This window comes from Carassius gibelio, chromosome A3, assembly GCF_023724105.1.
Source record: "Carassius gibelio isolate Cgi1373 ecotype wild population from Czech Republic chromosome A3, carGib1.2-hapl.c, whole genome shotgun sequence".
In the NCBI taxonomy this organism is placed as follows: Eukaryota; Metazoa; Chordata; class Actinopteri; order Cypriniformes; family Cyprinidae; genus Carassius; species Carassius gibelio.
This window is the reverse complement of record NC_068373.1, coordinates 12,425,104-12,438,754: the sequence shown is the minus strand read 5'-3', so window position 1 is coordinate 12,438,754 and position 13,651 is coordinate 12,425,104.

Sequence of the window (13,651 nt, the reverse complement as noted above, 5' to 3'; positions counted from 1 at the left end):
AGTGGTCTGACAACATTTACAATGTAAGAAACTTTGCTTGAGAAAGTCCTTTTGTTCTCTCTCTCTCTCTCTCTCTCTCTCTTTCTCTCTTTCATATTTTCAGATTTAGTTCAGCTTTATTGGCATTGGCAAGTATTTTATGATTAGTTACAATATGTATAAAATGTTGATGGATGGATTGGTAGATTTTATCAGTAAGTAAATAATCTTGTCTTTCTGTCTCCCCTCTCTATATATAGCTTTTCATTTTATTTTATATAAAATAAATATATATATATATACACACACACACATGATGTCAATCTGTTGCAGTGTCTGTCCAAAAATGTGGAGAATGAAAATATTAATTTGTGCTCAAACTACTTTACATACTAATACCTATGAATGCTAATGACATCATGTTATATATGGATAAGGAGAGCAGGAGGTGAGAATCGAGATGGAAACAGGGACCAGACGCAGTAGCCAGACAGAGAGAGACATGCATGCACGCAGCTGGGATGCAACGAGAACAGGCAGAGAGTAAATCAAATTGAGATGGAGAGGGTGGTACTGCGTGTGTATGTTCATGTGTGTAATTGGAGAGGGTGCGGTACACTCGAGAAAGTCAGAACGCATATGCTGTGGAGTGAGTTTTGGAGGGGAAAATTGAGTTTGAAACAAGGGGGAAATAAAAAATGGAGTGATGTAGAGATATATAGAGGAATGGAGAGATAGCGATGTAAAGGCCAGTTAACACAGAACGTAAAAGAGAGCGGCCACTTCACCCGAATATTACTTCCCAGAATGTGTCTCTGTAAATACCTTCGCAAATGAAAAACAGCACAGAGCCTTGGCATATATAAGTCATCTTGCCATATCTGTCCTGCAGCACCTCCCCTCAATTGCTCACATACTGTATAAGACAACAGATAGAACAACAGCGGGCCAGTCTTTCATGTTAATGTAATCTAAAATTAACTCTAAATACTATCATAGACTGATATTTCCAATATGCATTGGTTCATGTTCTCCCCATGCTCTCCTCCATAAAAACAAATATAAAGAATTTGAAAGAATATATATATATATATATAGTAAAATAACATTTTAGATAACATATTTTCTTAATATATAAAGTAACTGATATTTTACATACATTATAGAGATATTTTATATATTATTATAATGAACAATTATAATGTCTAAAGAAATCCCTTTGGTCAAAACATTGATTCTATTATTCTCTAGTAAAAAAGAAAGCCAATTCAGCATCAGCCATTATGTGTCACTGAACATGCTGGAACTTTTGTATCAGATATAGATTAATGAGATGTCTTAAGTAATAAACCCTGACCTAATACTAACCCACTGAAATGAATGTGGACCCATGATTGCGAACAGCTCCAGACTATTATTACAGAAGAGAAAAGCATATACAGAATACAAGAGATTTATTGAGACACGAACAGATTTTTAAAAAGTAGAAGATAAATCAGAAGATAAATGAATGAGCAGTGATGTACAACAGAGAGAGTTGTGCAGACAACAATCAATATATCTCTGAAACAGTCCCGAGAGGAGCAAACAATGGCTCTCAGCACAATGCTTCTATACTTTCACATCACTTTCTGCTTTTTAACTGAATACGATTTGAAGAGTGAGAGAGAGAGAATTTTGAGTTTTATAACACCTTTATTAAATACAAAACTCATAATAAATAAAATAAAAATTACAAAACGCTTCATTACGTTATCCCATAATCTCAGAAAAAGACAATACATCAGAGAGAGAGAGAGAGAAATGGCACGAATGCATGTTTTAAAGCAGCAAAATAAAATCAATGTATATTATATTTAATATTATTATTTTCATTCTTAGTATTTTAAATATCTTAAAGCAATAAGGCACTCAAGGGAGTGCTTCTGTATAATAAATGTAATTAATATTAGAAAAACACAGACACTTTGTATTATTTCTAACAATGGCCTTTATCTGTGACAATACTCACAATATAACAAGACCTCATAACCTACTGTTTAAATATACTGTATATACCATGAAGCTACTTAAGATGATAATAGATAAGAGATAATCATTTTCCACAACTCCAACACATATATTCAATAAACAGCAAAAATACCATTGCCAAATCTTTTGAACATATGAGTACTTTTTCCATAAATACACTTAAAGTAAATGAATACAAACTCCAAAGCATACATAAGCTGTCTGTCACCCCAGCACACTTGAAACCCTGCTTGCCTCCTGCTGTTATTATTATATTAGCAGTTATTAGCTACTTGGAGGGAAAAGTGTGAGAGGAGAGGAGGGAGTGCAGTGAGTCATGGAGTAATGTTAACAAATCGTGTTTTCATCTCTTTTTTTCTCTCGCTCATCTGAATCAACTCTCCCCACCCCGACCACCATAAACATAAATCTGCCTAAATTGTTGGCAAGCAAGAAAATAAAACAAACACACAAATGCTAACAGCCAAACAGCCTAAAGCAGACCCAGTGATTCACTGCCAGTTTTGTCATTTGCATTATATGATCATCAAATATGTAAGGTGATTACATGCTGGTTTTAGTGTAATATGATAATTGGAGGTGTTTTACAGAGCAAAAAGTCTCAAAGTCTAGGACTACTAGTGAAAATGCATCTATTTTGCATTATCTAAATTAATATTAATATTAAGTATATATAAATCAGTAGAGTTCTAATGTGTAGCATTTTGTGTACATAGAAAAAGTCTTCGATCTTTGTGATCAGCTCATGAAAACAAGGAGAGGGTGACTTATGAGGACATAACCCATGTCCCCATTTTTCAAAACGCTTATAAATCATACAGAATGAGGTTTTTTTTTTTTTTTTTTTTTGAGAAAGTAAATATGCACAAAGTTTCCTGTGAGGGTTAGGTTTAGGTGTAGGGTTGGTGTAGGTCCATAGAATATACAGTTTGTACAGTATAAAAACTATTACGCCTATGGGATCCCCACTTTTCACTTTGGTGGAAATTATTTATTTGTGATATTTGTTGTGCTGGACACTATATAAGGTTTAGCTACAACCCTAATCAAACATATCTGAACAAGATAATCAAGGTCTTCAGGATTTCTACAAAGTTGCAGGTAGGTGTGTTTAATACAGGTTGGAGCTAAACTCTGTAGGAAAGTGGATCTCGAGGTCCAGAGTTGAGATTTACCATTTATATGTATAGCGTTATAACACTTCTAGCATTTTAGCATTAATATCAACCATCATAGGTTTACTTTACACATAAAACATTACTAAAATTACTACAGTAATGACATTGTGTCATTTAAAAAATACAGCAAACCCTTTAATATAAAGTGTGACTTCTATATCACTAGAGATAAAGTAATATGCTATTGCAGCCTCGGCAGGTTGTTGTTAGCATAATTGATATCTTATGGTTAGCGTGAGGTGATGTTTTATTTGTCATGGTGTCAGCAGTGTGAAGGCATTTCTCCCTGATAAGCCCAACAGCACAAGGTTAAGCAGTGGAGAGGGCACTGCTCTAATTCCCGCTCAACAGGGAAGACTGACAGCCCGTTTCACTCCATGTCCTTGCAGTGTTTCCGGGAAGTGTACAGGCAGTCATACGCAGTGATTTGTGTTCCCACTCATGCCACTAGTCCTGTTTACAACCATTGACTCTCCCCCCAAGCTTGCTAAATAGCATTGCAATGTGTGCACACGCATGTGTGTGTGTGTGTGTGTGAGTTTTTCCCGGCGAAAGGAGGGCATTAATTTGCTTTATCATCTCACCCCACCTCAGTCTCCACTCTCAGCCTGCCCTCGCTCCTTAATAAACGGCTTGTGTTGAAGAATTGAATTTAAACCAGGGCCATCCAGCATATTTCTGTGTGAAGAGGAGGAGAGAGAGAAAGAGAAAGTGGGAGAGAGAAGCACATCAATAAAGTCGACAGCATTTAAGAGGCAGACAACCTTTACAAAAGAGCATGCCCGCTTAATGGCCTGACATTGGTGCTCGTAAAACAGCGTGGCAAGCAAGTACTGCCACAAGGCAATAGCCCATCAGATACTGCCATTTAAAGTCATAACACACAGCAAAAGTGAGCATGGAATGATAAGACACAATCAGAAAGGTTTCACATGATAGCCGAATGTGTCTGGACATAAAAACCACCTGCTAGAGCTTAAACACCGCATGATCTGAGAACTTGGAACATACAAGCTAATATAGTTTTATTTAACGCCAGTGTTGAACAAGGAGAGACCAGAGAGCACTGTTGGGGAAAGTTACTTTTAAAAGTAATGCATGACAATATTGCATTACTCCCTAAAAAAAGTAACTAATTACGTTAGTTAGTTACTTTTTATGGAAAGTAATGCGTTACGTTACTTTTACGTTACTTTTGCATTTCTTTTTAAATATGAGCAGGGCTTGATTGTTTTTAATATAAGAGGTTCTATTCATGGCGAAGGAAAAGTAAATTCACATCTGTACAGTAGAACACAGGAGAAGAAGGTTCTTACACATTCTTAAGCAATAAAAAACAATGAAGCACAATTGTTAGTTTATCTAAAGTCACATTTGCTTTCATTCATTTCATTTCATTTATTTATATAGCACAAATAAACAAAACAGAAGTTGACAACAGTGCTTTACAGAATATAAAACTAAGATACAAATAAGAAAAAAAAAGTAATAAGACATAGAAATAAAAAAATAATTAGAATTGCTGAAAGTTTCCTTCCAGAGCCTAGATCCACCAATGGCAACTTTATGATCCTCTCTTGACTTCAGTCGTGTTCAAGGCTGAGCTAAAGAGTAAATGTTTGCAGATGTGTGGATGTCAATGGATGGTTACATGGATGATTCCTCTCACTGTCCAGTTATACGGGAGCATTTTAAGGCAACATATGCTGCTTTTGAAGATACCATATATTTAACTAATTAAGGCAGTCTTAACAGAAAAATGTAAACCCAGAATACAATCCAACAAGTGAACAAAATGAAACCAAGATGGTGGATGAAGTGAGAGAAATTTTATTATAAAAAATAATTATTCATTAAAGTATATGATAATTTAGAAATATACTAATTCTTAATTGCTAATTAATGTTTGCTCATAGTTAATTAATTCATACATTAATTAATTGTTATTTATAAAACTAGATTTTTTTAAAAGTATTATTACAAACGGTTTTCAATTTCAATGTATTTCACAATGTAATTCATCCCTGTTATAGCAAAGCTGTTTCATAAGTTGGTATGCTTGATAACTATACATTTTTATTTTTCCCAGATTACTTTAATCATTTGTCAGATGCTTTTATCTAAAGCCACTTACATTGCATTGAAGGGAACTTTTTAAAAAAAAAATAGAAATTATACCCATATATGCTTTCTCTGAATTGAATACATGACCTTGGCATTGTTAGCAGCATCCTCTACCATTATAGCTATAGGAAAGCTTTGATGAATAGAAAGTTAAAGCTGCAGTCCATAAGTTTTGTCTCTTTGTCACGCTTTGTTCTGACCAACCGAGGAAAAAGCATGACAATAAATCACGCTACCAATTGTAGTTTAATCTAAGGATAGATTAGCTCATATCACATCAAACACTGCAAATTAATATTATTTTGTAACAAGAAAATGCATTTACATGTTACTTTTTAAGAAAAAAAAATATTTGTTGTCTATAACACGTGCAAACACAACACATTTGAATAAGCTAAAGCAAGGAACCAAATTTAAAAAGTAAAAAAAAAACTGCAATATTATAACATTATTAAATCATTATAAATCTACTTTTGATCTCTAGTCTAGAAGGCCATCCACATTTTTATTTAGCATAAATGTAGGCTGCTGAAATCTATCTGTCTGTCTATCTATCTATCTACATTATCTAACTATTTATCTGTGTGTGTGTGTGTGTGTGTGTGTGTGTGTATATATATATATACACACACTAATGCTAACTTATTAAACCTTATTGCAAAGTGTTGCCAAATCATTTATATGTTGAAAACTATTTATCATTAGAGAATAATTACAATTACATTTAGACATCAATTGTGAACTGAGTGTCTTGCGATCTCTGCTAAAGGAGCACACAATCACTGCCTATGTAGAGCTTTCCAAGTCACTCAACTTTTACGGTATCATTCAAGTTAGGTTGCTGCCTTAGACAATTTCCAGTTTAGGTAGTCAGCAGCGAGAAAGCTCACTATGTTTTGGAACAGAGCTAATGTGTTACAACTATCTGGTCTTCCCCTTTTGAATGCACACTCTTCTAAAAAGAGGAAAAATATGGGAAATGAGAAAGAGAGGGAATGGAGAGGGGACAACATTCCCACACAGCCATCACAAGCTCAATTTATCTGCAAGCTCCCACAAACAGCAGATGGTATATTAGAGATAGAGTCTGTATTTCCCTCTCAGCTTTGCTTCTATTTACACCCATCTGAACGCACAATTACATGAGTATCTGCTCAGGAGAGGCTCCACGCAGCCCCCTCCAGAGCTCTCCCGCTCTCATTCTTAAACGGGACTAAATGAAGACAGGAATTGGCTAGCGCGTCTACTTTCATTCCATATGCAGATTTATGCAAATCTATGCGCAAGCAGACACTGACCTCAGATCGCCAGACACAAGTGCTGTAAATACCAGATTTTTTAAAAGACAGTCTTCTGCATCTGCCTCAGCACCTGCCGAATTTAAAGAGAGCACACTTGAAAAAAAAAAAATAATAATAAAATTGAGAGATTTTCTCATTAATATGCAAATGTAGGCAATCAGATTTGTGGGTTGGACTGAATTAATCCCTGACACCTCTTTTGCTTGTGCTGTAATCACAAATTACAGACAGCCGTCTGACAAACACTTAAGGCCTTGGTTGCCGTCAGAAATGTCTCTTACCTCAAGGGGAATAGTCGAATCAACTGAAATGGTCAGCTGGAAAAAAAAAAAAAGCATGGCGGCACTTACACAATCGGTTCCACATTGACTCTGTTTTATTTTCAACTTCAATCTTATTCACCATAGTCTAATCATGAAGTACCTGCAGTGTTTTAATACACTTGCAGCACAACAGAGAGCTGGAATCCCAAAACGACACAGTAAATTGGATTAGAAAGTTAGAGGACAGATGGAGAGAGTCCTTCAACAAGGGCTTCGTTTTCTTTTGAAATTCGTCATGCTTTAACACAGTCTTCAAAACTTACTTGAGTTTACCTGAAGTGCACGGCGCACAGAAAGTAACAACACTTCGGATGAAGTTTAATGACATGTCCAAGTATTGACTTGCTGAATCCATGTAGTAAACTAAAACAATCCCAACATAACTTATCCACAGGTACTGTACATTTTTACCTTGTTTATAGGAGAATATGACACATGGACTATAAAAGCAAGAGCAGTTTGCATGCTGAGCCTGAAGAAAGATACGGGCCCCGCAGCGAGCCGAGAGTCTTCAGTCACTGGGCAGCAGCCGCACACCTGTCGTGCCAGCGTGAGCGACGCAGCGGCCCATGCTTCGTTAGGGTGACAGAGAGAGGTGGCGAGCAGGCGTAGTGGCATCCTTTTCAACCGAAAACACAAGGAGACAGACAGCACTCTCATCTAACGAGGAAAACTTCAGAGCTGTCCACCGGGCCGCTGCAAGGTCACCTCTCTGGATAGAAAGCATGCTGGGATGAGACAGCAGCAGATATAAAAACAGGAAATGAGGAAAATAAGCATGAGAGAGAAAACATTTAATCTGTAAGCATTAAAGAGAGAGATTTCATTACAGGCATGTATTTAGGACCGGATTGTAACTCAGTCTCTCTGGGTTCTCACAGTGACATCTAGACAAAGACAAAGGAAACTGAGATACAGTGGGATTATTTGGTGAAGAGAAGGTTCATTGAACCTCACTCACCAAACTTATTAGAATTAGACTGATTTCTGAAAGATCATGTGACACTGAAGACTGGATTAATGATGCTGAAAATTCAGCTTTGCTATTACAGGAAACAAAAAACATAAAAACCTTTTAAAATATATTAAAACAGTTATTTTAAATGGTAATATTTATGTTTTTCCTATATAATTTATCAGATGAATGCAACCTTGGTGACCTTCAAACACACACACATCTATATACATCTCTCTCCCTATCTCTCTCTCTCTCTCTCTCTCTATATATATATATAGAGAGAGTAGTGAGAAAAAAAGTAGTGAGAAAATCTGGTGAAAAATACATGTCATTCAAAGTTTTTCTGTTACCCAAAAAATAAAAAATGCATTTACCCTTATGTGCATGAAATTTTGGTAATTTGGATAAAGTCAAGAAATGATGACCAATGCGACTTACTACTGCCTAACTGTGTTTGAAATGCTATAAAGTGTACAGTAAGTCCATTTTTTCAAGAACTACTGCATCTAGTCCACACAGTTAGCAAGGTTACACTTGACACCTCCATAAATCAGGTTAAAGGAAAAAAAAATTAAAAACATGTTCTCATCCTCATGTTGCTCCAAATCCTGACAGTAAAAGTCTTCATCAACTGTGGGCGTATTGAAAAGAGCTGCTCAGACATTCAGACTTAATGAAAATGAGAGTCATATGCATATACCCTCATATGCTGCTGTCATCTGTTCCTTCTGCTTGTCTCTTCCTCTGGACCTACAGTGTAAAATGTTCTCCTGCCTCGAGCATTATATAAACACGGATAGACGCCTCAAGTATGTGTGTGCCTAGCAATAAAGGCTGCAGGCCTGGATTTTTAAAACACTGTCATTGTTGGACTACTGTCACACTGCCATTTTCAACAATAATCACCTGGCAACGTGGTTAAACCAGACTTAAGGAAGATATGTTTAAAAGCCACTGAGCATTATCAGCTTAGAGGAACACTGGCACATTTCCCCATCCGTTCTGGGTTTCTTTTAGAATAATATCCTTCCTTTTTTTCCCATTTCCCCTTTTAAATCTACTGTTCAAATATTGGTTTTCTTTTATTGTCTTTCAGCAAGCCAACTTCTGTTTAAGGCAGCATATTTGTCCTCAGCTTATCTCAACGTTCTTTCCACCTCCTTTTTTCCACTTTCTTATTTTTGTCACTTTCTCAATATATCTTTCTTAATTGCTAGCAGCTCTGAAGCCCCTAAAAAGTCATCTGCTGCTTGCTCCTGATATTATATCATAATTAACAGGGGTCCAGGCTGGCACGCTGCTCGCTAACAGATGGCACACTAATTCTATTAGCATGTGCAGGACTGGCCGAGCAGCTTTTAGCCCCGGACGCTACAGCATCGACCTTCAACCACAGGGAACCACAGCAACACAGTTTGAGTAGTCCTACAGCAGCACACGCTTTCTCTATTTCTTATCGTCACCTACAGTTTCTCTAGTTCTCTCTCTCTGTACTTTTCATAGTGCCAAGCCTGAGTTTAATAGCCCTGCAGGATGTCCAAAACCATTCATACACAAGGTGTTGTTTATCAGAGTTCGGATGCACAGTGAAGTGTTGCACTTACGTGAATATAGTTCTCCAGCCTTAGAGTCAATTGTCAAGCTGAGAGATGTAGCCCCAGACAGCTGTGGTACATTAGCACACAATCTTCAAGAGGCACTGTAGGTGAGAGTCAGCACACCAATAAATGCCCTAATACCTTATGAGTCAACTTCTTAGTCCTTTAGCCACTTTCATCAATAGGAAGTGTATAGAGTGTAAAGATCTTGGTCAGGGTAGAACCCTATTTAATTTTTGACAGTAATGTAAACAAGGCTGCGAGGGATAGTAGGACCATGTATTCAGTGGATTAGAGTTGTTTAACTTCATGCCAATTGTTCAGCTGACAAAACATATTTCCCAAACACTTTAAGTAGAAAAACATTCAATAAAACTGTATTGAAAGTTGTGAGTTTTGCAAATTCCATGTGATCTAGGACCTTTAAATATTAATTGCCACATAAAGACTAAGTCCATCCCTGCACAGCTTTATTTTGATCCTGCGTTAAATTGAAGATGGTATCTACCCTGACTAATGTCTTTAGTGGTAAATGCTTTAATTCAACCATAATTTAAATGTTGGCACATTATGACAGGGACAGACTGGGGGTAAAAAAACCTGCCCTTTTTCCCAAATAGGCCCACCACAACTACAGTCACTACTGTCTTAAAATATTACAGCAATATTATCGCATTTATGGCAAATAACCTCACAAAACCCATGATGACCCTATTTACAAAAACAATAGAAACAATCACAGAAATCTGAATGATTTCCACTATAAATGCCATTACAAACATTACAAACCATCCACTTTTAAACATTAAAACCATTAACTTTTGGACGTCAGCGTACATAATGCACAGGAATTGTGCACTGGAAAATTGCTTAAACGTTAGGAAATGTAATATTGTTTAAAAAAAAAAAAAAGTATTAGCTATTTTGTATGTGCAAGTGAATTAACAAAAAGTTATATAAGAATATTTATCCAGCAAGCACAAAAATAAATCAATATTTTGAATGGACATAGCTGCCTGACCACATCTGAAGATGTCATTGCTACATACACAAACAATAGCTCTATTGCATAATTCTCAACTATAATGAAACATAACATATTACTGCTGAAGGCTGGCAAGCTGTTACAGGATTCAAATCATGTCCTTGAGTATCTGAAAGGCAGTCTCACTTTCTCAGATTTACAGAACAACAGCTGCTTATGCCAGTGTCTCAGTATAACCCACCACCCTGAAGGACTCAATCACTTTCAATTTGCTTTTCACCTTCACCTCCTCCCTCCCTCTTTTTCTCCTCTTTTCTCTTCTGTCACATGCAGAATGAATGTCTCTAGCTAAAGAATAAACCACATCCCTACCTCACTAACTGAGGACGCTGGGTCTGCAGAACTGCAGATTTTCCCTGTTCTCTGAATGACCAGAAGGGCTAGACAGTAAAAACCTATTTTTATACTTTATCGGAAGACATTTTACAAAGAAATACGATTTACATTTCAGAATTTCCTGTTTTATTCGGTGTGTTACTTTCTGTTTCTTTGTCATTAATTTTGTGAAAATTGATTCTACACAACATTTTTTTCCAGACCGTTAAAACACACATTTACTCAAATTAACAAACCGTTTCCTTCCCTTTCCCACCACTTATCTTGATCCTTTCTCTCTCCTGTGCTGTGATACGCCTATCCATTCTCATAAAGTTCCACATCTGTCCTTGAGGATTCATATCCCTCTTTTTCTTCGCTTATTTTCTCCTCAACCAGAACACAATCCAATTCTCTCTATCCTCCAGTCTCCAGTCTGACTCCCTTTGCCCAGACCTTCGTCTGTCTATCTCCCTCCTCTCATTTTTTCATCTAATCATCTCTTTCTTTCCCTTTAGTATTTACATTGTAGGGTGAAAAGGGTGGAGGCGCTTACAAAATGCTTCTCCCTGTAATATCCTTTTTTTTCTCCTCCCACCCATGTCCTGTATTCGGTAGCGCAGAGCAAACACATCCTCTTATTATGGCACTCTAGGTGGGCAAATATCATCAGCCCACTGCCATGTCTATTTTTACACATCAATATTAACACAGGCCAAAGAGAGTAGCAAGGCACTCTGGGAAAATCCGACCCCCGGCAGATATCTAGCCATGGGGGGAGTTGCAATTGTGGATACATACTTATAAAAACAGATGCAGAAATAAAGCTAATAGCCATGTGAAAAAACCTTCAGCCTCAGAAACAAAGTTAATGGGCATCACCATGTCAATCATTGTCAGTAAAACATTAATACAGACAAGCATCTTAAACGTAATGCAAAAGAAATGTGCATTTTCAGCATTTTTTGCTCTTAATGTCTTCTTACTACAAATGAGATTCAACCTAGGCAGGGTGAAACTGGAGCAAACAAGCCCACTCATAGCTCACTTTACCATAAACAAGAGCTGGCTTAATTTGAGTGTCTACTGTATGTAAATTTGTTATCATCTTTTACCTTAACGAGCGCTTCTTTCCTACATATTTGCAACCTGTTACACTGTAAATCACAATAAACACACCCAAGCCGAACTAAACAAGAGGAGACCAGCAAAACAATAAATAATGTGTAAAAAAGTTTGCTCTGCTGAGCAAGCGATCGGAGTCCTCCGAGCAGCGTTATACCCTGGACCATTACAAGCTTGTTTCCTTTCACATCGAGATCTCTTTCACCCAAAACCCACTGGCTGGCTGCTTGGACTGGGAAAGAGCAATCGTATTTCAAAGAAGCCAAATCTCAGCACTGAAAAGCTCTACTGTATGTCATGGGCTGTAGATCCTTTTAGCTTTCAGTCATAAGGATTAGTGTTGTTTTTCTCGTCTTTGGAAGTTGAAGAGCACTGCCTGCTTTAAAATAGTGAACTCATAAGAACGGTTCCAGTATTTTAAGTCATTTTGATCCAGAAACGCACTTTAAGTTCTATGTACTGAATGCAAAAAGATATCATTTCTATAGTTTATGCTATAAACATTTGTTAGATATATGATTGTTAAAGTATGTCTCTTATACCAGCATTATTGTGAAACTGCAATTTAAAATAAATGTTTTCTGGTTTTAAAATGTAATTTATTCCTGTGATTGATAGCAAAGCTGAATTTTCAGCATAATTACTGCAGTCTTCAGGGTCACATGATCCTTCAGAAATCATTCCAGTATGCTCATTTGGTGCTAAACAAACATTTCAATGTTGAAAACAGCTGTGCTGCTTAATATTTTTGTGGAAACAGTGATATTTTTTTCTAGATTTCTTTGATGAATAGAGCATTCAAAAGAACAGCATTTACTTCAAATAGAACATTTTGTAATATTATAAATATATTTTCTGTCAGGTTTGATCACTTGAATGTAATCTGGCTGAATAAAACAAATCTTATTTCAAACTTCTGAACTGTACTTTAGCCATAAAGTACATTCAATTATTAAGAAGTCAATGACAGGTTAAGTTAAAATTAAATTATATTTATAATATACAGCATATATTTGCGATCTGATCTTCTCTAAAGTCCCTTTCTCTAGTGAACTAACCATCTATGGACCCCGGAAATGTAAAGGTATGGTAAATATAACGTCAGATGACGAGTCTTTCTGCAATTAAAAGCCTTTTAGTAAGTTGTACTGTATCTTTAAGGGTTTCTTCTTCTTCTTCTTTCTTTCTTGTGCATTAAAGTCTTAACTGGTAGTAAAGAGGAAGAGATGATCGGTTCACACGTGGTCCAGAGCGAAAAAAAGGCAATCTGACATCACATTAGTTTTATTATGAAATCCAAAAATGTCATTAATCATTTAAAAGCTTAGACAATATTGTAACTTGCGCGTATTGTGACAAAATGAAAGTGTGTCACATAAAGGCACGTCGTCGTCGTCGTCTTGAAATCTTCTAACTTCCCCCCGTTATGGCACCCCTGAAAAGGGGGCAAAGTGAATAAGACAGTAAAAAGCACACACACACTAATATTCACAAAAACACACATTCCCATGTCCCACTAACAGTCCAGTCCCTTTTGGGAAAAGGAGAAAACAATAGTAAATGAAGGACATTTTACAGATCTCACAACCTTTCCAGACATGAGTGGGGTTCAGCATCCTAAAATGTCACTTTTCTGACACACAACTATATGATTCACTCATCACTATGCCCCCA